Source organism: Podarcis filfolensis (assembly GCF_964270895.1).
Source record: "Podarcis filfolensis genome assembly, chromosome: 4".
Classification (NCBI taxonomy): Eukaryota; Metazoa; Chordata; class Lepidosauria; order Squamata; family Lacertidae; genus Podarcis; species Podarcis filfolensis.
Genome location: NC_139607.1, coordinates 60,510,271 through 60,533,633, shown reverse-complemented (window position 1 = coordinate 60,533,633; position 23,363 = coordinate 60,510,271). Strand labels below are relative to the sequence as shown.

General features: G+C 38.9%; 1 long non-coding RNA gene across 1 annotated transcript in view; it reads right to left on the bottom strand.

Annotated features, from left to right (window-relative positions):
• Positions 1-7,409: 7,409 nt before the first annotated feature.
• LOC310761646 overlaps positions 7,410-23,363 on the bottom strand; it is a 74,450-nt gene continuing 58,496 nt past the window's right edge. The window contains exon 5 of the long non-coding RNA XR_014547626.1: positions 7,410-7,464. This is a non-coding gene — a long non-coding RNA (uncharacterized lncRNA). The remainder of the gene's footprint in view (positions 7,465-23,363) is intronic.

The window sequence follows — 23,363 nt, the reverse complement described above, 5'->3', positions numbered from 1 at the left end:
TTAACAACATTTCCGCTACAAATATGACTTGTGCATTATGCATCATCCAACTGTTCTTATGTGGGAGTCTGTTGCTGCCCATTTAAGGAGTTGGGCTTTGGAGTTGTAGCATTAATTAACTCGACTGGCTCAACAGATTTTGAGCTGAGTTAAGCATTACTACATTACAAGTCAAGAAGAGCTCTGCTGGGAAACTGTAGTTCCCCCCTTAATTTTGCCTCGAGCTGTGCTAATTTATGACTTATGTCATTCATTTCAATTACATCGCATAGCAAGAATATTTTGCTTTGAAATCTTTCAAGGAAATGGATATGGCAAGTATACTGGATGCCTCAAAACTAATGCAGGCACTCACTCCCATGAGAACACCAAAAAGGCTGCTTCTTTCATATGGATTCAATGTTGGTCTTTCCACCAATCACTTACAACTAAGTATGTCTGTTTGCCCCATCCCCATCTTCATATCAACCCTTACAGAAGAATAATTGTCGAGGAACACTTGAGGGTGTTTCTTAAGTGAAATGAATTTCTATTTAATATCTGATCCACTATTTAGAAACTTAACCTCAGAATGTTCAGAAAAACTTAAATCTCTGCAGAAAGTATGTCTACAGAATTGATACTTGGATGTTAATTTGACTGGCACTGCTGTTTTTTAAACTGTTATATTGTAAAGCTTTGGACTTTCCATTTGTTTGAAGAAGAGTACCTAAAAGATTTAATTAAATAAATAGTTCATTTTTACTACCAGTTTTTCAGGGCAAAGCTTAGGTTCAATGGTATGTGGAACTTCAGGGTTTGTGGGGCTCCTGTTGTCATCACCTGGAGTACCACAGGTTCTGTACTGCTGGTCAAAACTGATATGAAAAACTTCTAAACTTGTGTGATCTAAGGCCTAAATCCAGAAATCTTCTGTCCCTATCTAGTCAATTACAGTAGTGCAGCTTAGCTGCTACAATGTGCCATTGCCACCCCAGTGATGGTAGACACACTGTCCATCAGATGCAATTGTGTCTTAGTTTTATTAGTATATTGTCTTAAGAATAAACTGTTATGACTGTATTTTAACATTTTAATTATGTCTGATAAGTGCAGTAAAGAAGAACTTCAAAACTTGCAGAGATCTGGAGATACCAGCTGTGCTACCTAATTTCTTCATAGAATGCTGCATATTATTATCCCTTTGATCTGATGAAGGTGTTCAACTACCACTAGTGTGTGATGAGCTTCATCACGCTAAAATGGTACATAGGCAGTGTTGCCATAGAAATGGAACGGCACCACAGAGAGAGCCATATAATCATGAGTGCATCTAGAATGTTGTCACACATAACTATGCATGAGAAAGTGGCATGCTGGGATTGCTTCTAAAATTATGCTGGGATTGCTTCTAAAATTGCTATCCATGATGTCTGGCAGTATATACAGTGGCTGTTTTCAAAAGCCAGTACAAAGAGGAAACAAAAGAAAATCTTCACAGAGAATAAGAACAGAGGATGAGTGAGGGTCAGAGAAACAAATACACTGCAGGTAAATATAAAAAATTAACCAGAATAGACAAGTAATTAGGTGAATGAGCTCTGGAAGAGACTTGAAAGACAAGGAGGAATGATATGGGAATGAACTGAAATAAGATTTTGGTTAAGCAATGGAAGGACAGAAAATATAGAGCAATGAAGAAAATAAAATGGTGTTGAAAACAAAGGATTTTTTTAAAAAAACACAGTGCCAAATAGGAAATGGAGAAAAAATATATGAAGGTACAATGGAAGAGTTATTAATAACCATGGAGGTATTCAAGAGATTAGATAGCTACCTATTCCAAGCGATGAATCCTCTTTTCCTCCATATGTTCATCAAAACAAATGTCTTATTTATTAAGTTGGGAAAATCAATCCATATATATTAATATCAACTGGAATTTCTGCATTGATTTACACGAGATGAGGCACTCACAAGTGAGTAAGGCCCAATTGTAGATGAAGTTTAAGTTTTCCTAGTATTCATACATGAGCAGCTCTCATTACCTAGTAACTTTCTGAGAAAGCCACGGTAATGAATTTTGAGGCTTAGCTACATTCTTTGTGTACAGTATGTGAGAGAAGTCTCTTTTTATGATTTTGTCAGCATGAGGGAGTCCCAGCATTGAATGGGACTGGTTAAGTTGTCTCAGTGTTTCAGCTATTTAGATTGTACATACATATTCAAACTAGCAAATTTTGTCTTAGAATCCAGGTTTTTAAATATTTATAATCTCCCATTACCACTCCATATTATGTAGCAGGACTGAAAATTCTGAATAGCAGAGGTGGAGTTAGCATCCAAGAATGTGCCTTTCAATGCATTTTAGCTTCTCTCAATCTTGAAGAAACAGATTCTCTCTTAAGATTTTTCAGATTGTTGGATATGCATGAAATAATGTGCTCCAGGCTATGATGGGGGATTTGCTCCCAGATAAACAGGTATTTGAGTTTTGAAAAGTAAAACCAGGGTTTTTTTCTGACTGTACTCAAGGGTACACAGCACAGGCACCTTTTTTCTAGAAGAAAAGCAAAACAGGCAGCAGGGTGAACAAGGAGGGCAAAACTTAAATTTTGGGACTGCTGAGTAGTTTGAGGCCACTCACAGATAGCAGAAGAAAAACATATTGTCATATGTTCATAAGCAACTATAATTGAGGATAAGGGGGAATATATTCCTGCATGCTCAGGTGCACAGAAGAAGGTATTGTAAAAGAAGCTATTGTGAGCATTAGGAAGCTGCTTTCTGCTACATCAGCCCAACAAGCAATGGTTCTCCACTGTTTCAGAAACAGGATGGTATGGTACAATTTTGGTATGAGAGAGTTCAGTGCTCTGTTATGATGCCTGGTTGTCAGATGCCTGGTATGCAGCGCAGAAGAAACTTGGACAGGTGGGCTGGGTTAAAAAGGTTTTCCATCTCTGTTAGTGCATTACATTGCAAGTCAGTGACTTTGCAGATCACAGGGCTCCCTATCTCCAAACAAAGGTTTTGCTTCTGGATATTTTTTCTTTTTTTTCTGCAACAGCTAGGCCAAGACGGCCTTTTGCTTATCTTTAACATGACAAGCATAACAGTGATAATGCCCAAGGTATGCGAAACCTTTGTCTGGCAGATCTCAGGTTCACAATCTCTTTCAGTATGCCACATTTCAGCAAAGCATTCAATTCAGTTCTTTGCCAAGGTGATTAATTGAGAGTGTAGATGATAATGGATTCTATCCCCGTGCATTGGTTGTTGTTTTTTAGTCTTTCATTGACATCCTTAATGGAATGTAATTATAACATTCTCATGATGACAAACATATCAACAAAAATAAAATGCAGCCACTAATGGAAATGAAAAAAGTGCTTGCAGCATAAATTATGACATTTAACTTAATTGCAGTATTTAATTAGCATCCAAAAATATTACAAGATTGTTTTCATTAATAAGCTTCAGAACTGCTCAGCTGGGTACTAAGATTTATTTATTTACTTATCTGTTAGACTGTTTCTTGGAAGGTATTGTCAGACCGGGTTTCCTGGATGAATGGGACACCTCATTCAAAAGGGCAACAAGGATCAGCCAGGTGGAAACAGGCAGAAAATATTGATTAGCACTCTTCAACCAGCTACAAATTCATCTAACAACAGCATCATCTAGTCCACATTTTACCAGTTTGCCAGGAAGGAAAAGAATGTGCGATCTTGTTACGAGGTCTTGTTGAAACCAAAATAAAGGTAAAGGTAAAGGTACCCCTGCCCGTACGGGCCAATCTTGACAGACTCTAGGGTTGTGCGCCCATCTCACTTAAGAGGCCGGGGGCCAGCGCTGTCCGAAGACACTTCCGGGTCACGTGGCCAGCGTGACGAAGCTGCATCTGGCGAGCCAGCGCAGCACACGGAACGCCGTTTACCTTCCCGCCAGTAAGCAGTCCCTATTTATCTACTTGCACCTGGGGGTGCTTTCGAACTGCTAGATTCGAAAATACAGTACACTAAATCCACAGCATTCCCTTGATCTACATTCCCCTGATCTACCTAGTCAATACTCACAAAAGCGGATAAGGTTAGACTGGAATCACTTACTCTTGAGAAACTCAAGCTGTCTTAGTGCTCACTGCCTTTTTATCTGTAAGTGCATATAAATGAATAGTCTGTTCTTCAACTTTTCCAGGCATCAAAAGCAAGTTGGTTGATTGATTGGTAGGTCTCTGGATTCTCCCCAACCTTTGTGAATATGAGGACTTTTGCCCACCTCTTGGTAGCACCTCTTTGCCTTGGGCTGCAGCTCCTTCACTTCATCATTTGATCTATTTTTGCCACATTGAGTACAGTTTTTCTTGTGGGACAAGACTGGGTCAAAGTAGGTTCTGACTTCTCTTTATCACCTGCTAACATTTCACTATCTTATTCTCTCAGTGGAGAGGAGCTATGCCTTCAACAACAGCCCAAAAGATACTCGTTTTTATGTTTTTACCATCTCTTCTATATTACTATACATCTCCCTTTTAAATGTGAACTTATCAGAAAGTTCTTTATGCAATTTTCCCATTTTCTTTAAAAGTCTCCCATTTTCAGTGAGCATTCCAATGACTTCCAATGAGCCTTCAAAATCTCATTTTTAGAAATCCACATCTATCCTGAAGTCCCTTCCCCTCGAGTATATTGGATCAGCATGCCTTTATACTTGTTGAAATTAGCTTTCCCAAGCTCCAGGACACAAGTCAGACCACATTCAGGTTTTTCTTTCCTCATTATCACAAATCCTATGAGAACATGGTCGCTTATTTATTATTATGATTATTATTAAAATAAAGTAGCCAGTGTTTTCATTTTGTCAGCTAGTTTTTTCTTGATTTTTCTCCACCCCAAAATTATGAAAACCACCATACTCACAATCGCACAACTTTGCCACCTGCAAATGGAGCAGCAAAATTAGGGGGGCCATTTTGGCTGAACATTAAAATGAAGGCTATCCAAGCATTGATTCTGCTAGTAAGTGTGCTGCTAAGAAGCGGGCAAACACAGGAAACCGGATCTTCCTAGTGGGAGAAATCATTATCTCCACTTTCCCCCACAAGCCAAATTTGACAGATGGACAAGACCTCCCACCTCTCAATTATCTGATGTCACAGTGCCATCAGATGACCTGTTTGTTTTCCCCTCTGCATGATTTGAAATCAAACTGAGCAGGCAAAAGAGTGTGTTCACGATTGAGGAAGCCCTAAGTGCTGTACTACCCAAGAATCAGCTGGTGGTTAGCACTGGGGAAGCCCTGTCCGCAGCACTTTCCAAGCACCAAAAATCCACTGATGGCTGATGCAAAGAACCTTTCATCCAAGCGCCAACATTACCACACCTACACAGGCATAGGGCATGTGGGTGTGGCCAGGCCAAAGTGGGGTCATAGGCAAAATGGGGAAGTCCTGCAGGGCTAATTTAGGCCAGTGGACTGGAGCTTCCTCACCCTCACCCTAAGGTCTGAGTGTTTTAACTAAGAAATGGGACAAAAATTCTGCTGGGGAAAATGCAGGGAAAAAATGAGGGGATACGATAAAAATGAGAGATGTAAAATTTCCTTTCCAAATCATTTGAGAAAAGAGGCCAGAGCTGATTATTTCACAATGCAGATGCAATTTCAGAAAGGAAGCCCATTACTTAAAATACATCTTCACTTGTAGCATTTAATTGTGGGTGCTTGAAAATCAATTTGCCTATTCTAAAGGTGAATATTATTTAAAGTGTACATTACCCATAACTTCATGCAGGCAATCTAATGTTTAGAGGCTTGCTTGCTTGCCTGCCTGGATGGATGCCCTATTCTTCATTATGAAGCTACCCAGTGCAACTGTGATTTTCTCAGAGTGGTGGCTGTTTAAATGGCAGAAGAATTAAAATGATGTATAATCTATTCATTTTAATGGTTAGTTATCACTAGAAATGCTTGTGAGCTGAATGGGAATTGCTTCGTCCACCCCATACATCCACTTCAGCATAAATGGAAACATAACAGTTTTGATTTGTAAGAGGACTCCCTGATATTTATTTATTCCTCTGCCACTGTCTAATTCATAGCCCTGCTTCCCTCATATAATATAAGTAAATTGAGTAAAAGCTTGCCAGGCGACCCTTAGTTGTACTATTATAAATTATGTAAAGTATATAATAGCTCTGCAAAAGATAAAGGCAGATAACAGCTAATTATATAGGTGGAAACATTTAGAATAGTTTCCCATATTTGCAATTCCATTGTGTTCTGTCTTATAAAGTGGCAAACTCATGGAATGGATGGCCAAACAGTGGTATTTCAGCCTTTAATTGTGAGTGCTTGAAAATGTGTATACTTATCTTTAAGGTGAAAATTATTTAAAATTAATAAGTGCGGCTTTTTCTCACTGGTAAGCTTGAAAAGTTTGAAATTAAGCTGTTGATGCAAATGCCGCAAACTGAATCCAGAGCCCGGTGTACCTGCAACTGTGAGTGACCTACCTTAAATCATCCTCCAAATGAAATCGATCTCACTGGTTGACTTCTAAAAGACAGAGTAGGAGAAAAGTTGCCTTCTGAAAGACATCCAGAAAATTAGTTTCTCTGAGGCCATCATAAGAGACCTGGACAGGCTCTGACACTCAGTCTAAACGAATGTCTAAAGCAATTTTATCTTGTATAAACACTTCTGATCCGCAGTGTAGACAGGCTTGACTGGAAACACTTTCAATAGATAAGCAAGATTTTAAAACACATAAATAAAAGAAACAAAGAGTCATTCTGAAGCTAAATAGAATGGATGTATAAAAAAAAAGGTTGAAGTTACTTCTTTTAGAACAGAATAGGCAACATGCAATACCACAGGTTGCTTGCAGTTAGAGGCCCTTTATACTTTGTACTACTTAAGTTTAATGGAAGCAAAGCATAGCCATCATGTCTAGCAGCCACTGATAGCCCTCTCTTCCATGAATTCATCCAGTCCTCTTTTAAAATCTATGGCCTTTTGAAGGGGAGGCGTTATTGTTTTTGTTTGTTATTATGGTATGTATTTTTGAATTTTTATATTGTAAACTGCTCAGTGATCTGAAGGGCGGTATGAACATTTAATCTAATAATGATGATAATGATAATGATAATGATAACTGAGCTATCTGAGAGGGGCGGAGTTTTAAATGGTTTCCATTGTCATTCCAACTTGATTCCAAACTTGACATTTTGCAGATTTGCATTTTTGCAGTGAATCTCAGTGTATCTTGGCTTTTGCAGTATGGGAACTCAATGCCCCCCAAATCAGCATTTTGTGCATGCATGCTTTCACAGTCATTTTAGCTAATGTAGTAAATGAGATGCCAGGTTCTCCCCCACTGCTCTAAAATGCACACCGTTGCATCTTGTGTGTACCTACGCCTTGCTTATTTCTCCGAATCTGTCTTTGAGGAAAGGCACTCTGCACATGCCCAGTGGTCCTAAGCTGATTTCTTTTTTAAAAAACCAACAGAATAATGTTGATTGCCACATGGAAAAGTTAACCCCACATTCTCAGAGTCTATCCTAACTTATTTCCTATTTGTCAAAATTCTTACTTAAAATTAGAGCACCACAAAACAGCTAATCAATTCAGGCTTACCATTTTGAACTTTTGAGAGGCAATTCTGGAATGGCTGCAATATATACAGGGGACTGCATGCATCTAAGCTAAATAAAGAGGTCACCTATAATTTTATCTTTACATTTGTCTAAAAATACAAATTAAATATATCTTTAAGTTATTTTAATGCATTTATATTTACCAATTAAATGATAAATTGCTCGATTAAAAGAAGGAGAGAGATGTGAACATAAAAGAAACAGCAGCTGATGAGCCCTAGGAAGTTGCCACAGGAGGTTGTGGTAGTTGATGGCTTTCAGATGAACAAAGAGATTGTGTGGGACTTTTTTAAAAAAATCAGTCTTTCTAAAAACCTGGACCTGAGCCATAAGAGTGCTTGGCCTGCAAATACCAGGTTTAAAAATCAATCCCCTGCTTCACAGGAAGCCAATGTACTTTTGCTCAAAATTAGAGCAACATGAAGAAGTGTCTTGGAGTCATTAACCATCTGACTGCTTGTGCTTTTCTATCTTGTCCTTCTCTTCCTCATTGGGGGGTGCAGTTCAAAGCAGCCACCCAAAGGTTAACGCATTTTCAGTCATGTATCTGTACTACATGAATGCACTTCAGGGTCAGTGATAGAAGATTCATGTATTACAATAGGCTATGCAAGCCGGAATTCTACTATTGCCTGCTTCAAAATTGAGGATGAGCCAAGACAAAGTAAAAAGCAATTGAAAAATACTGGTAATAAAATACCACCGTGGAGAAAAATAGACTTAGGAGAAAGATACTGCTCTGATCTAGATAAGGAGTGGAAATGAATAGAACTATCATTACAGAGAATAATTTTTAAATAGCCTCTTAAGAATGATTATATCCACTCTGCAGTATTCATGAAGCAGTTCTGCCAAAAATATATTTATGAAGCCTTTCTCTGCGATTATTCTATTCATGACTTGATATTCCTTTCTTTTTTTAAGGGATATGTAATTCAAAAGAGAGCATCTGGGTCTCTGTTCCACCTCTGAAATATTCTTTTAAAAATATATTGTATTAATTTTTGTGGTATTAAGTCATTGGGGTTACTTTTAAAAATTGTTCAGCACTTCTCAAAAGGAGAATATTGAAAAATATTTTAAAGAGATATGGTTTGTCCACACAATTTAAGGACCATATATTTCTTTCAATGAAAATACCACTGAATTTAAGCCCAAAATAATTTTTTAGAGCTGAGCCCCAATGGAACAGGGTGTTACGAAAAAGGAGCAATGCAGAAGCAAGCACCAGGTGGCTGGAATGGTAAACAGGATGTGGGTGTTATTGGATTGTACCGTGGGAACCAGGGACAGTCTATTCACTGCTCTGAGCGCCGGATGTTAGCTCAGAGTGACACATGACCCTGTACTGGAAGTACATGGGTGGAGTTTATTCTCTCTCTGCAGTTGGGAATCAGAGTGTGCAGACATGTTTCTCTGTACTGCTGAAAGACAGAAATAAAGACATGTAGATACATTTCTGTCTGTCTCATTCCCCCCCTGGAGATGGGAGGGGGAGGAGTGGTGTGTTCTTTTCACGTTTGAAAAGAATCGCCGAAGAGACCTCCTTTGACCTTGCCGGCAGACGCTGGCAAGGGAGGTCAACAAGGATTCAAGCCGGGCACCTGGAGGGTGGCCAAATTCCTAAGAGCTGGAGGCTCTGCTCGCTTGAATTCCGACACAGGGGGCGATCGGTTTCTTTTAACATTATTTCAATGAAAGCTTGCTGCAGCCTAGTAGAATGTAGAACTAAAAGTTGTAAGAAGGGTAAAATCTTTATTAATGTAGTTGATTCTTCAGTCCCAAGCAGCAGCAAAAGACAGATACTTTTAAAGAATGTCTGGTCCATTTGAGTGTTATACATACATACAATGTTGTTGGCATCAATCTGTCTTGAGAGACAATGGAGTGCACCTCTGGGGGTGAAGTCAAACAGCTGGAAAATCACAGCGCCTACTGCAGCTGGAATGACTGGTATCTTTTAACTGCTGCTTCCCACATTGTTTTTGCTGGGACCCAAGTCTGGGAAGTATGTATGTAAGTCCTGGGCTGCCCACAGCAGACCTGTGTTCCAAAGGAAAGCAGTTCATCCAACTCATTCAGTTCCATCTCCAGTGACTCAGTGAAAGAAGGAGTATTTGAATTGTAGCCTGGATGTCAATTAAATATGTCTTCAGCATCTATCAGTGGGTGGTAAAAGAGACAAGGCCAAAGTATTCCAAGTCTCATGGAGAGGCCAGCGGGCTCACAGAGTAGCATATATTTAAGATGTCGATTTTAAATCACCAGCTGCTGCTGCTGACCTAGTCCACTAAGTAATCCAGCTTCCCAGATTTACTCTGGAAGTGAGCTCCTGCACCCTGCTGTTGTAACCCCAGTTCTTGATTGAACTAAACAGTGGACCTTCACCGACACCCTGAAGCAGGACACTTGACATCCACTTTCTGTAGTTGTCATGAATGCAACTCTGGGATCAGAGGAGGAAAGCACAGAGACCAATGCAACGGTTTTCCTTAAAAATTAAAATTAAAAAATCACCTCCTCGGGCACTCTCAATCACACAACACATGCTCTGCGGGGATATAGTTAACAAAGGTTAACTGATTCAATGGCCAGTGTAGCAACACAAAATGAGGGATGGGGTTGGGTGTGCTCACACCATGCCAAGGTCCAGCTATTTTGCCCATCTCCCTCTGGGTAACCGGTAGCAGCACGTGTCATTTAGAAGCCAGGAAAACAACACAACCTCACCCATCCCACCTCACCAGACGCTACAGCATGCACCACACAGCTGATCCTATCACTGAGCAGCATGAGGCAACCCCCTCAGGCAGCTAATTGAGTATCTAGAGAGCACTATTTCAATTTATCAACATACTTAAAATGCCAGGAAAGAGGAAGGGCACTTGTGGGGCTTTCTGCCTTAGATGTCAAAGTAGCATAGCTGGCTGTGGGTACTGTATTTTGACTGCAGGGAGGGAGCAGGGGCATCATCTTGTGCTCTGCTTCAGAAAGCCAAAAGTCTTGGTCTGCAAGAGATCTGGGACTGGATCTCCCAATATTTGAAGCAGCTGTGGGCCGTAATGATTTTATTAGTGGGACGTGTGTGTGTGTGTGTGTGTGTGTGTGTGTAAGTATCAGATAAGCATTTCACCCTTTCACCAACTAAATTATTACTGAAGCACATCTCCCTATCAGAGAGGGTGATCTCCATATAATCACAAGTGGGGAAGTTAGGAGATAAGCCTCCTCTTCCCATGCTGTGTTCCGGTAATTTACTAAGGAAATTACCTTTCATTAACTAAGGAAAAACAAGGTGCAAATGTCTACTTTGGCCCTTTGCTATCTAGAAAGAATGTTACAAATATTTGGCATACAGACTGATGCACATTTTAAAGTAATTATTTTAATATTACTTTAGGAGTTGAAGCTTGCTAACAAGACCCCATATTACTATTCAGTCAGCGAATGGATTGTGTTTCAAATTACTTTGGGGAAATACTATGTAGACATAAAGATACTGCTGTATCCCACTTGCCCTCAGAAAGCTGCAGGTTAATCACTACTGATTTACTAAAGCAAAACTACCCCTCTGGAAATTGTTACCAAAGCAAATGCAATTTTATAGTATCTATCATGAATACTAAAGTGGAGCATGAAAAGATGCCAAAATCTCTTTTGAGACCATAGTAATAACTTAGGGGTGGGGAAAATAGTCTTAGGCTTTGGTCCTAAAGACACTTGCCTTTAACTAAGTCCACCTGTAAGCAATGGAATTTACTTTTGAAAAATCATGTTCAGAATCAAGCTATGTATAGTCAGGATTAGACAACGTACATTACTTACAATCATGATAAAGAATGGCAAAATGCTGGAATTTAATTCATAGCCACTTATATGTCAAATAGGGATTCTATTACACGTTTGCATTCATGTTTGACCTGATCTGTGGTATAACGGAACACATTGTGTTTGGGTTCATGTGATGTTAATGTCTGCTTGTGGTCTGTCTGTCTGTCTGTCTGTATAATTACAGCCTTTGTAATATACATATTCTTGAACACTACAGAAGAGGAGCTCCTTGCCATGCTATCTGCCTAGGTAAATGGAGTTAACACTAGCATGAGGTGGAACCCATAACATGGGTTCTCTTTCCATATTTATTTGCTTATAAAACATATTTATATACCACTGTATCATTAAAAAATCACAGCAGTTTACCACAATGCAAAAACATAAACCAAACAATAAAATAATAAAAAGTAAAAAAAGTGATTCATTCATCTCCCAGTATTCTTTCTGCAGAAGATCCAGTTCCTAGTTCCATCTCCTACAAACTTCCTCATTTTTTACATCTCTAAGAATCCAGGAATCCAGGTAACAGTTCTGGGCTTGAGACTCCAGCATTCTTGAGTCTCTTTCTCCTTCACACATTCAGAAAATAAAATGACAAGTAGAAATTTTGTGGTGCAGGGAGACTGGGACAAAATGCAATTTTGTGTTCTTAGATTTTTTTTTAATCTCAGGTAATTCTGTATAATTTTGTTAGCAAAAATCATCATATATAAGAAGTTATTTAGTGCATCACAAGACATACAATAGACGGGGTGAATCTCAGAAGAGTAGCCAAAATGTGCCCATTTCAGTGTAGCACACTGTTTAAGATTGCACCTTAAAGGTGAACAAATGAGTTGTGGCATGAACAGAGGAAGCTACCATAAACCAAGTCAGACCATTTAATTGGTCCATCTATCTCAGTATTGTCTATGCTGACTGGCGGCCGCTCTCCGGGGCTTTCAGACAGGAGCCTTTCCCAGTACCTGGGAGATGCTGGGGGTCGAAATTAGGACTTTTCACATTCAAAGCATGCGAGCTATGAGCCCTAAGAAGCAGGTTGTAGCTTTAGAAAAAGCTTGTGCCACTATACATTTGTTGCTCGATAAAGTGCCATGGGACTCTTTGTTAGTTTTGATATATACATACCCTAATGAGTCCTGACCTAATGTTTTGAGTTTGACATTGAGGAAGTTACTCCTGGGATCGTATGCTAATGTTACAATATTGGCAATGGCATGAGGACAGAATTAGTGTCCTTGAGCAGAGATCCGACCCCATCCTTGACCCTGGCAGATGAGCAACAGCTGGGACATGGTCTGGTGGCTACCAAAGTATAACTGCCAAAGTATAACTGGGCCATGCAAAGACTGTTAACCATGCTCTTTCATGGGGCAGTGGTTATGAAAACCCTTTCCAAGGCAATCAGTATTAAGAGTGGAATAAGTAGGACCCATCCCATTACGCAGTGTTCCAGGGGCCTCTTAGCTCAGGGATGGAAACCTGTGTTCCTCTGGATGTTGTTGGGCTACAACTACCATTATCCTCAACAGGTACAGGCTGGTCTGATGAAAGCTGGTGTCCAACAACACCTGGAGGGCTCTGGGTTCCCCAACTGCAGCCTTAACTGCTTCTTCCCGGGCTTCAAGACACAGAAATGGGCTTAAGCTTCAATATCATGATTCACTGTTATTGTTGCTTTAGCCAGTGCCAATCTGGCTCATTCACTGAGACTGCACTAAACAGGGTGGATTTTATTAATTAAAAGTAGAGAATCAAATATTATGTTCCCCCTTGATGTTGATCATACTAGAAAGGTAAGCTAATGCACAGGAAAGGCAAAAAATACAGCTGCAAAAAATAATAATGCAATGGCAACAGTGCTTGTTACAGAATATTAAATAATGTAATGGATATAAATGCATAATTGATAACTTGGAATAGATTCCCATCTCTGTTTATGTTAATTATTTCATTTGAGAGTTATGAAGTATGGAAATATTTATACAGTTTCCATGTTTTAAAAACCTATTTATGCATTTACTGTCGTATACTGTTAAATATACAAAGGCTTATTTTTTTATACAGCCATTCACTGCTGAGGGAATCAAGTTCTGACGCCTTACTATGATAGTAAGATTTCTAAAATATGGATATGTTTCAGCATACAAATTTTCATTTTAATCCCTCTGCATACTTAGAGGAACAGCTGAAGTAAGGGTGACTAGCTTGGTGGAACTACTGAAAACAAAGTTAGTGTCTTCCACTTCTAACTGAAGCAGGCTCTCAAGTAGTGAAAGGATAAGGCTGCAATCCTAGACACTGTTAACAGGAAGGAAAGCTCACTAAACTAAAGCCCTCTTGCTAGATTCACACCATGTGCTGGGTGTTGCCTTACATGAGGTAGCCTGCTTCTACTCACTTCTTCCTACGTGATGAACTTGATTTTCTAGGTTAGCAGGCTTGTCCCCTCATGCATAAGATTAATGTGGGTATGCTACAGGATGAACTTACAAACACATGTGAACACAGACTGAGCCAGACTGTGAACACATAACACAGAAATGACAGGCCTTTGCTCCTATTAGGTTCATTTTTTCACACCTTTGGTTTACATCTCTCTGTGAAAATGGACTCATAGGTTGACAACCTATAAAATGGGACTAATAGCAGCCTCTCTCACACGAGAGTATTCTGAAGCTGAATTAAGGGATTTCAAATTACCAGTACTTTTGGCATTTTTGATGCCATATGCATTATTAATAAAATAATGTAAATAACAAATTGTCATTGTGTTTTCAGTTCAGTTATTCTGAGAGGATCAGACAGTCATGCTTATTTTTAATGGGTGAAGTTGAATATTTAAATATTTAACCTATTACTAAAAATGTCTTATTTTTTGCTCCTATAATAAATCTGATAATTGAATTTTCAGTAGGATAACTGTAGCCTCTTGAGAACACTACATACAGCCAAAGGGCTGCTGATAAGAGCATTTAAATTGATTATCCATTAAACACTAGCTCAAATAGGTTATCTAACAAATATAATCAACACAGTCTCCTTTCTTTACAGATTTAACTACACTGGTTTTCAACTAGTCTTTATTTTCTTTCTAGAAATACTTTCCCACTCAAACTAATTTCCTACAAAATAAATGGACAGACCCTTTCCCAGTATATTAAAAATAAATTACTACATTCACCACAAAGAAACATATTCCTAGGCAGATCTGTGTAGATAATGGAGAATAAAACCAGTATTGCAACATAGATTTTTTTATTATGTTTTTCTTTAAATATGCTAACTAGGGATCAGTTTAATCCATCAGAACAAACATTTATATAATTCATGAGAACATATGAAGCATTGGGGCTACTTCTAAGTATGCATCTTTACTACTCAAAATTAACAAAGTGGGTGGTAATCTGGTATATAATATTCTTCCTCTTTTTATACATTTTGAAGCACCATGTATATTTTTTGCCTTTCGTGGATCTCCCTTAAATTAAAATGCTCATCTAACATCAAGTGCAACCCATTTGCTAACTGTGCCAAGATATTATAGTACAGCAGGAAGTGCATTTCAAATGCAAGGGAATGCATTTAATTAACTCGGTCTAGATTGATGATGTAGCAAGCCACTGTTTGTTTCTCTTCTCACAATAGATTTCACGAAACCATCAGAGGGCCAGCTCCAGCTATTCGTCACCATTCACTGGCATCATAGTGGCAGAAGAGCTGAACAGAAGCAGACCCATATCAGGCTGTGCAGAGGAATAGGATGAAATATTAATCACTCCAGCTCTGCATGTAAAATGCAACTCAAAAAGTAAGTCCAAAAAAATATATTTTTTTTTTAGTGTCTGTGCGAGTGAGACACTATAATAGCAATAGAGAGGGATGCTAAAGCAAAATGTTGCACAGCCTCCAACCACAATTTTTAAAGCCTGTCATAGACTAAACAGTATCATGGTCACAGCAGGATACACTAATATTAACAGTAACTACTCTCCTAAAGGGCAAAGGGAGCCGACCAGCAGTAGTGCAGAAGCAGTGTTTGAACAGAACCGTTTATCAACATTTCAAAAAGTGACTCAAAGCAGAAGGACCTGAACTGCGGTTAATTTAGAGTTATTAATCTTTCTGATGTGCACCTTGAAAAGCTTTGAGTGTAATATATGTCTTGAGAGGTTTACTGTCAAGTGTTTCTGCAGTCCAGCCCTCTGCATGTTTTCAGGCAAAAACTCCAGGAGGATCACAGAGTGTTAAGAACCAAATAAAAGCCGATCTCAACTCCTTGGTCTCTGGGGATGAAGAGTGGGGATGAAGCATACCTTGCTTGAATCCAGAACAATGTGGACCCTACAGTATTGCACCATATTATGTTTAAATAACATTGTTTCGCTTATTGTAAAGTTGGTTTGTTTTTTCATTAAAGGACATAAAAGAAGAAAAGACGACAAGGCCTCGTGAATATGAATTGACACATTTAAGGAGCACACTTCATAGAGAGAAAAAGGAAAGTAAATCTGTTTGAAATCAATACATCAACACTCTGTAACTTTAAAACTAATTATATGTTGCAATTATGTTGATCATGGAACAATTATGGATCGCAGAATTTGCTAGACTAAAGCAAATCCAAAACAGCATCTTGGAAAAAACACTAAGTGTCTTAAAATAAAATAATAAACCTAACAACCAGTGAGCTCATTGTTTGGAATTTGTTGCTACGTACTTGTAATGCATAGATCAGGGGCAACCAATGTGGTGCATATTGTCAGGAGCCAGGCTGCCGCCTTGATAACACAGCACGCAAGTTGTAATTAGCTTGAAGATTTATTGCAATACAAACACTCAGCCTCAGACACCTATCGATACGTCCGTGACTTATGAATCAGTTGACCCTTCTGAGGACTGATTCCGCATAGGGCAGAATATCTGGAACCCATGCCCTTTCCGTTTCCGGCTTTGTTTTCTATCTAAGACCTGTCCCTGATGACTTAACTCCCCTTCCAGTGTGGAACTGCTTTCCCTCCCGCATTCTGACATGGCCTGTGTCATTTGAGAGAGTCGGTTGCTCTCTAGCATACTCTCTGCATTCCTGTTACTTGAGAGAGTTGATTGCTGTCTAGCACACTCTCTGCATTCCTGTCATTCTCACAGGGAGTTGATAAACTACCGTTTGCAGCTGTCTGGGAAGAATGTGAGCCTCTCTCTTGTTGGCTGCTTCCCAACTCCTCTGGAGCTCTTATACCTTGGGCAGAAGTGTTCATGACACATATTGTTGGACTCCAGCTCCTATCAGCATCAGCCACCATGGATAATGGTCCTAAACCTCCACTGTCTTGCAGTTATACTCTTTTGTGAGAAAGTCTTTGGGAGTAAACGCCAAGCTAAAATATGTACCTGCTGCCTTGTGGGACTTCTTCGGGAGAAGAAAACGCTAAGCAGTAAACCCTACACAAATCTGGAGTGGAGTCCCTAAGATGGCTGGGTGGCATATTTATTTGTTCATTTATTTATTGTGCTTATTAAATTTGTGTACTGCCCTTCATCCATAGATAACAGGGCAGTTCACAACATCTTATATGCTTCCTTCCAGCAACTGCTGCAGCCAAGCGGGTGCAAGGGCTTGAGACCCATCAGCTACCCTTACCTGGTATAGCCAGCCAAAGCCGTTTCCTGGGGTGTGGCTGCTGTTACATGCTGACACCTTCTAGGAACCATTGGTGAGAGCTGAGTCCAGGGTGGGAACTAAAGGTGAACAAACTACCCAAGAAGGAGCATGACGGTTCCTCCGCCAGAGCTACTACGCCTACCCTAACACCCCACACACACACTTCTGCAACTATATAAGCATATACAAAATGATAAAGAAGGGCACCTCTGACTCCTTCATCAACTGCATAGAGATTCCTGCATATCAGGGGTTGGACTAGATGACCCTCGAAATCCCTTCCAACTCTACAATTCTATGATTCTTTTATATGGATACCTGAAACCCGTGGGAGCAATTTCTGTTTCAGAGAGTTATTGATGTTGGCAGTAGGGTAGCAGCCTGAGTTCTTTCTCTCTTTCTCTCTCACTTTTATTTAACATCCCTGCCCCCCCCCCCATCATCAACTCAAACTTTTGGATCATCCCTAACTTTATATGTATAGGTATTGGGTTGCATCCAACACTATCATTCCACTTGCACAACAGACTTCTTCTTGCACAATGGGAATCTCCCTTCATCTCCTCTCACCTGCGGCTTCCCCAGAGCAAATTTTGAGGTCACAAGAGGAATAAAAAGGTAGAAGCAGTACTGTTACACAAACAGAACCCCATGCTCCCAGTGTTAGATATGGCCCATTCATCACATCTTGAAATCAGCACAGTAAGTTAGGGGAGAAAACAGGTCAATTCAAACTCCATGCCAAACAAAAGATAATCTCATTACAAGTTGATATATCATGTGTTTTTCTTATTTTCTACAATATGGTGCTCCAAGCTAGATTTTAGAATTAATAGAACATTTTCAGAATAAAAGCAATGGCCAAATATCATCTTAGGCATGTGACTGCACTTCCTAGGAAGTTTCTGAGAACAAAGAAGTGCTTTCTTTCATCAGACTACAAATCCACATACAATAGTGGGCTGATTATGAAATTTCATTGCATCTCATGATAGATTGATCTCTGTGCCAAATACAGGAGAAAAAGCACTTAGCAGGAAAGGACAAGATATCACCTAGGATCAGTAAAAAAAAATCTTTACAGTCCTCTGTATTTTTAAATTGAAACTCTTCTTTAAGTAGTGCAATGAGAGTCCCTTGACATTTAACCTCCACCCCAGCTGTCAGTATTAAAAACACTTTAATATATAAAGCTAATACTTGATGTTTGCACATGTCTGCCTTAGTTTTCTATTTGACATGCTGTTTACCGCTATTTAACATTTTACTGCATTCCCATGTTGTTTTGTGTTTAAGGTTTTAATTGCTATGTAGAATAGCTGGGCAGTTAAGACAAGAATAAAGTACTGTATGCCATTGTGAAGTGTTTGCCCAGCATTTCTGAAAACATAACACAGTTAAACTTAGATGAAAAAGACAAAGCAGTGCCTTAATGTTTTACAGTATAGATTTATGCATATGACCAGTCACTCCAATATCCCTACAAAGACTGGATTATAGATTCCATAGCTCTTCAACTTCTCCTTCAGCTACTAGAGATAACGGTCCCTAGGCTGTGAACATTTGGATCAGCAATCATTTCTTATTTTCTCTTTAAAGTTTTCATTCTCTTTATTTTCATGTTTAACCCTCATCCAACTTTGTAGAGTAATACATTCCAGGTGCACTTTTCATTGTGCAGTTTACGCATAGGTAGATCTACAGGGTAGTCCCTCTAGTACATTGTATGGGAAACAATTTGTGACAGTATCCCTAAATTGTAACCAGTACCAATTAGCATTTTCCTTCAGAAAAGAGCAATAAAGTGTTAGCAGGTTGGCACGCGGGGACATCATGTTATGTGAGGACATTTCACTAACCAAGGACAGTTTTCTTGTAGGTTTCTTGAGGTTAGAAACACACACACGGGGTGGGGGGAGAGAGAGATTAATGTTAGCAATCATTAGTTCTTAGTTGCAATGAGGTTTCTTCTATACATTTTAAAATCTTTTTAGAATATTTTATTTTAAAAGATAGTTTTTGTTTTTTGCAATTGAAAATTCAAAATTAGTTCATTAAAGGAACAGAAATGAGGGCATTTTCATGCAGTTTTTCAGAGACATTTGTTTTTTAACTTTTCTATAACTGTTCATCTGTGAGATTTTTATCAATTTTTATTGATTTTTAGCATGTAACAAATATATTCACCTTCATACAATCTGAAAAACACCACACAGAATGTTTTTGGGGTATATTTTCTACCACAATGAAAAGTTTCAATGTATGGTGGGGTAGGATGTAGAACCCAGACAATATTTGTGCCTGTGGTGACAGATGAAGTGGGCTTGGCAGTTTCCAAACACCCAGAGCCATAAAACACTTATTTAAGAGAAGGTAGAATTTTTGGGGACAGGAATCATTTGCCCTTGCTCCTGCATATCGAGCAAACAACACCATTTTCTCCTAATAAAAACCATATACCCAAACACATTTCAGTGCATCAGAATTAAATATGTGTATAGAAATCTCAGGAATCCTTGTGTACACACACCACAATTATTTAAGCTGTATGTACACAAACCAGTCTGAATTGTGTAAGTAAACAGAGAGAATAATCCTCAAAGTAAAAAATGCAACATTATAATCACAATATCAACAATGTTTTTGCTTCTGGCACCATTCATCGCATCAAATTACAAACCTTGCCAATCTTACTTTTAAACAGATATGGTACATTTCAAATGGACAGTGCTAATACTGAGTTAGATAAGAGCTCTGTGTTGCCATAAGATAACATATGCCTCTGGGGCACTGCCCTATGAATCTTTATGACTTGACTAACTCAAGGAATGCATTCAATATAATTTTAGTATTACAATCAATAGCGTCGGAATACCATTAAATATCAGATCACGATAAGAAAAAGATGAAATTCTTCAGCAGTTTTTAGCTAGGGATATATATATATATATATATATATATATATATATATATATATATAATGTTTTCTCATTCTTTCTTTAACTTCATACTCTTGCATCTGTAGACTACTGTGATATCTGCTTTTAAAATGACATGATAAAAAAAGGAAACATATTTAGCAGAAAACTATAGTTGTTTGATCCATCTATAATCACTAGGACCACTGGAAATGATATAAAATTAGTGTTTTCTCTTACTGTGCCAAATTCTCTCTTTCAAACCACCTTTCAGTTTGCTTATTCAGTTGTGTACATGTTGTGAGAAAGTCATAAACACACTGCTGTTTATTACCGATATTATACAACAGCAGCGTATCTTGTTGAAAATTTAACATTTTGAATGCCCTATCTCAGTTGGTAGAGCATGAGACTCTTAATCTCAGGGTCATAGATTTGAGCCCCATGTTGGGCAAAAGTTTCCTGCATTGCAGGGGGTTGGACTAGATGTCAAAATAATGTGGCTTGGAAATTAATACCACACGCACTGTGACATGCATGTGTATTTTTACATTGGTTAAGCATATCTCCTGTGGGTTTTGAACATATAAGAATTCTGTAAAATGTGAAGGTGAAATTGAAAAGGAATAAGGGCACCAGCTACAACAGTGAAGGGCAACTACAATATTATTGGTGGTTGTAGGCTACACACAAGAAGCAACAGCTGGAACAACAACCATCATGAAACTCAATAGTGGCACTTGAACCAGGAACCGAGAAGCCAGGTGTGTCTGGCACCAACCTTAGCCATAGAACTGAAGCACTTAAGCAGCACTTAAGCAGCTTTGTTTGAATGAAGTCAGTTTGCCTTCCAGGCAAGCAGTTGACTAAACTACTACCGTATATCCAAAATACATGAACAGATGTTGACTCCACTCTATCTTTGGCTAAGAGTAAGCATGTAAGCATTTATTGTGCATGGTTTTCATTCCTTAAACAGCAACTGGAATGAATTAGTATTGCAGCATGCAGGAACTGTAGTGTAACCCTGTTTTGTGCACCAAAAGTCCCTACCCTTCCAACACAAATATTAGTCCTGGAAGGGGACCCTCTACTAGCTTTTGTTTAATTTTTGGCACCACTGTGATGCACAGAGGGGGGGGGAAGCTCCTCATTCATTATGAAAGAATAAAAAGTGCACATGCAATGTTTACATGCACACAATGTCTCATGTAGAAGAGGTGAGCAAGTTTTGGTGACCAGCACAATTGCTGTAACTTCTGCCCGTTATAACCCTCTATTACATAACCATATGCACATCCCATGTTCTCTCATCATTCACTTACCGAGATGAAATGTATAAAAGCTACACTTACTATTGCACTTACTCACATAAAAGCAATCATGTGGCCTTTTTATCAGGCTGTCAAAACATATCTGGGCTATAATTTGACACCTTGTTTTGAATGTGCCATGAATGGGTAATCATTGTAAATAATAGAAATTTTACGAACTGAGATAAACTTTAGTATCTCTCTGTACTTCTACCTGTCTTGGTACTCCTGAAAATTACTTCGGGCAGAGTTTTCATTTTTCTAAGATTACAAAAGAAGGAAACAAGGTGTCAAATTATAGCCCAGATATGTTTTGACATCAGCAAAGGGAATTTAGAAAAGAAGGTCAACCTATGAGGGTCTCAGCTGAAGTTTTAGCCAATGCAGCGTGATTGTACTGATTGGAAGCACTAAACCCTAATCTGTAGACTATGATTCACTGATTGCAAAATGTCATAGCACATAACAAATTATAGCTGTGCATTCCCAGGGATATATATCTTGGCTATAAAACAGTGGAAGGCTGGGTTTTGGCATACAAGGACTTAGCCTGGAAGCAATTCTTCTTAATTCAGTTTTTTAATATGCACACAGCACATACTTTTCACAGGCACATCAAACCACTCTCATCAAAACTAATGAGCCTAAATTCGCTATTTCTTTCTTTTTTTAGAAAAAAGGTAACATTCCTGAAGTATATAGCTTTGATATACATGTTGCATACATTTTATTACGGTAATTACTCCTAATTTTCTTAGTTACATCAAAGTATTAATTCTGTTTAGCAGAGAAACATAAGCCAAGAGCCAAGGAAGTTAAACCTGGCTCTTTGAGCCTAGTCAGATTTGACAGGCTGAAATTTTGTGTCTGGCTATGTAGCTTCTATCCTTGTAACTTCCATAGAACCTATCTTGATTGAAGCCACATTATGTATATTTTTGAAAAATCTGGACGTTCAAGCACCTGAATTATCAAGGAAGCTTGCCTTGCATGTTTAGGAGCCAAAATGAAGATAGTGCCCCAGTAGGATAGCAGTAAATTACACTGGAAAGCAGTGCAGTATAGGGAATTCTTAAAAGCTGGGAGCTTGTTATATTACTGCTAAAATTGCATGACCGTGAATTAGGACAATGGAGTCCAATATCCTGACTGATATTTATTTTTAACATTTGTCAGGTCCCTGCCACCATGAGCTTAAAAGCAACAAAAAAAGGTGGAGGTGCAGACTAAGCACACTTAAACTATTTGACAACTGTGAATAAGGATTAATGCAATAAGCCTTCGGGGGAAAGATTTAGTTTATATTCTCTCTTCCCTGCTAGATGTCAGAAAATGTGGAGTTTTTCTTGCCTTTGCAGTGGGCACCAGACTTTCCAGCTATCCCAGGACACAGGCTATAGCTGAGCAGAAGATTCCCTTTTGATTTTCAGTTTCTTCTCTGCTCCATTTACATGAATGGCCAAAAGTAATGCAAGCAGACATTGGCTCTAATCCATTATCTACAACAATGTGGGAAAGTCCTAGCTGGGAAGGGAGGGTATGCTTTTTTTGCTCCTATGCATATGTTGAGGTGGGGGCGGGAGGTGATGGCAAAATTGTGAGACATTTTCACCAAAAATGTTGGTGCATTTTTAGGAGGATTCTTTAAAAAATGCAAACTGATATGTAAATGTGGAGAACTGAACTTGAGATGACCTAAATCAACAGATTCTCCCATCCCTGCTTTTCATAGCTCATTCCTCTACCTCACCTGGTATCATTGCCGCGTTGAATAAGCCTCTTGATTCCGCATCATGTTATATGGAAACAAATAATGGCAATGGTTGCTAATATTTATTGCTCAGCTGGGGTTTAATTTCTCTACCAGCACAGCTGCACACATGGCATTACTCCAATTACTCAGTCCTTTTACCACTGTGCCAGCGCAACTGCTCATATGCTCCAGCCATATTGCATGCAGGTCTTCAGGTGAGTAAAACCTTGACCCTTTCCCTCA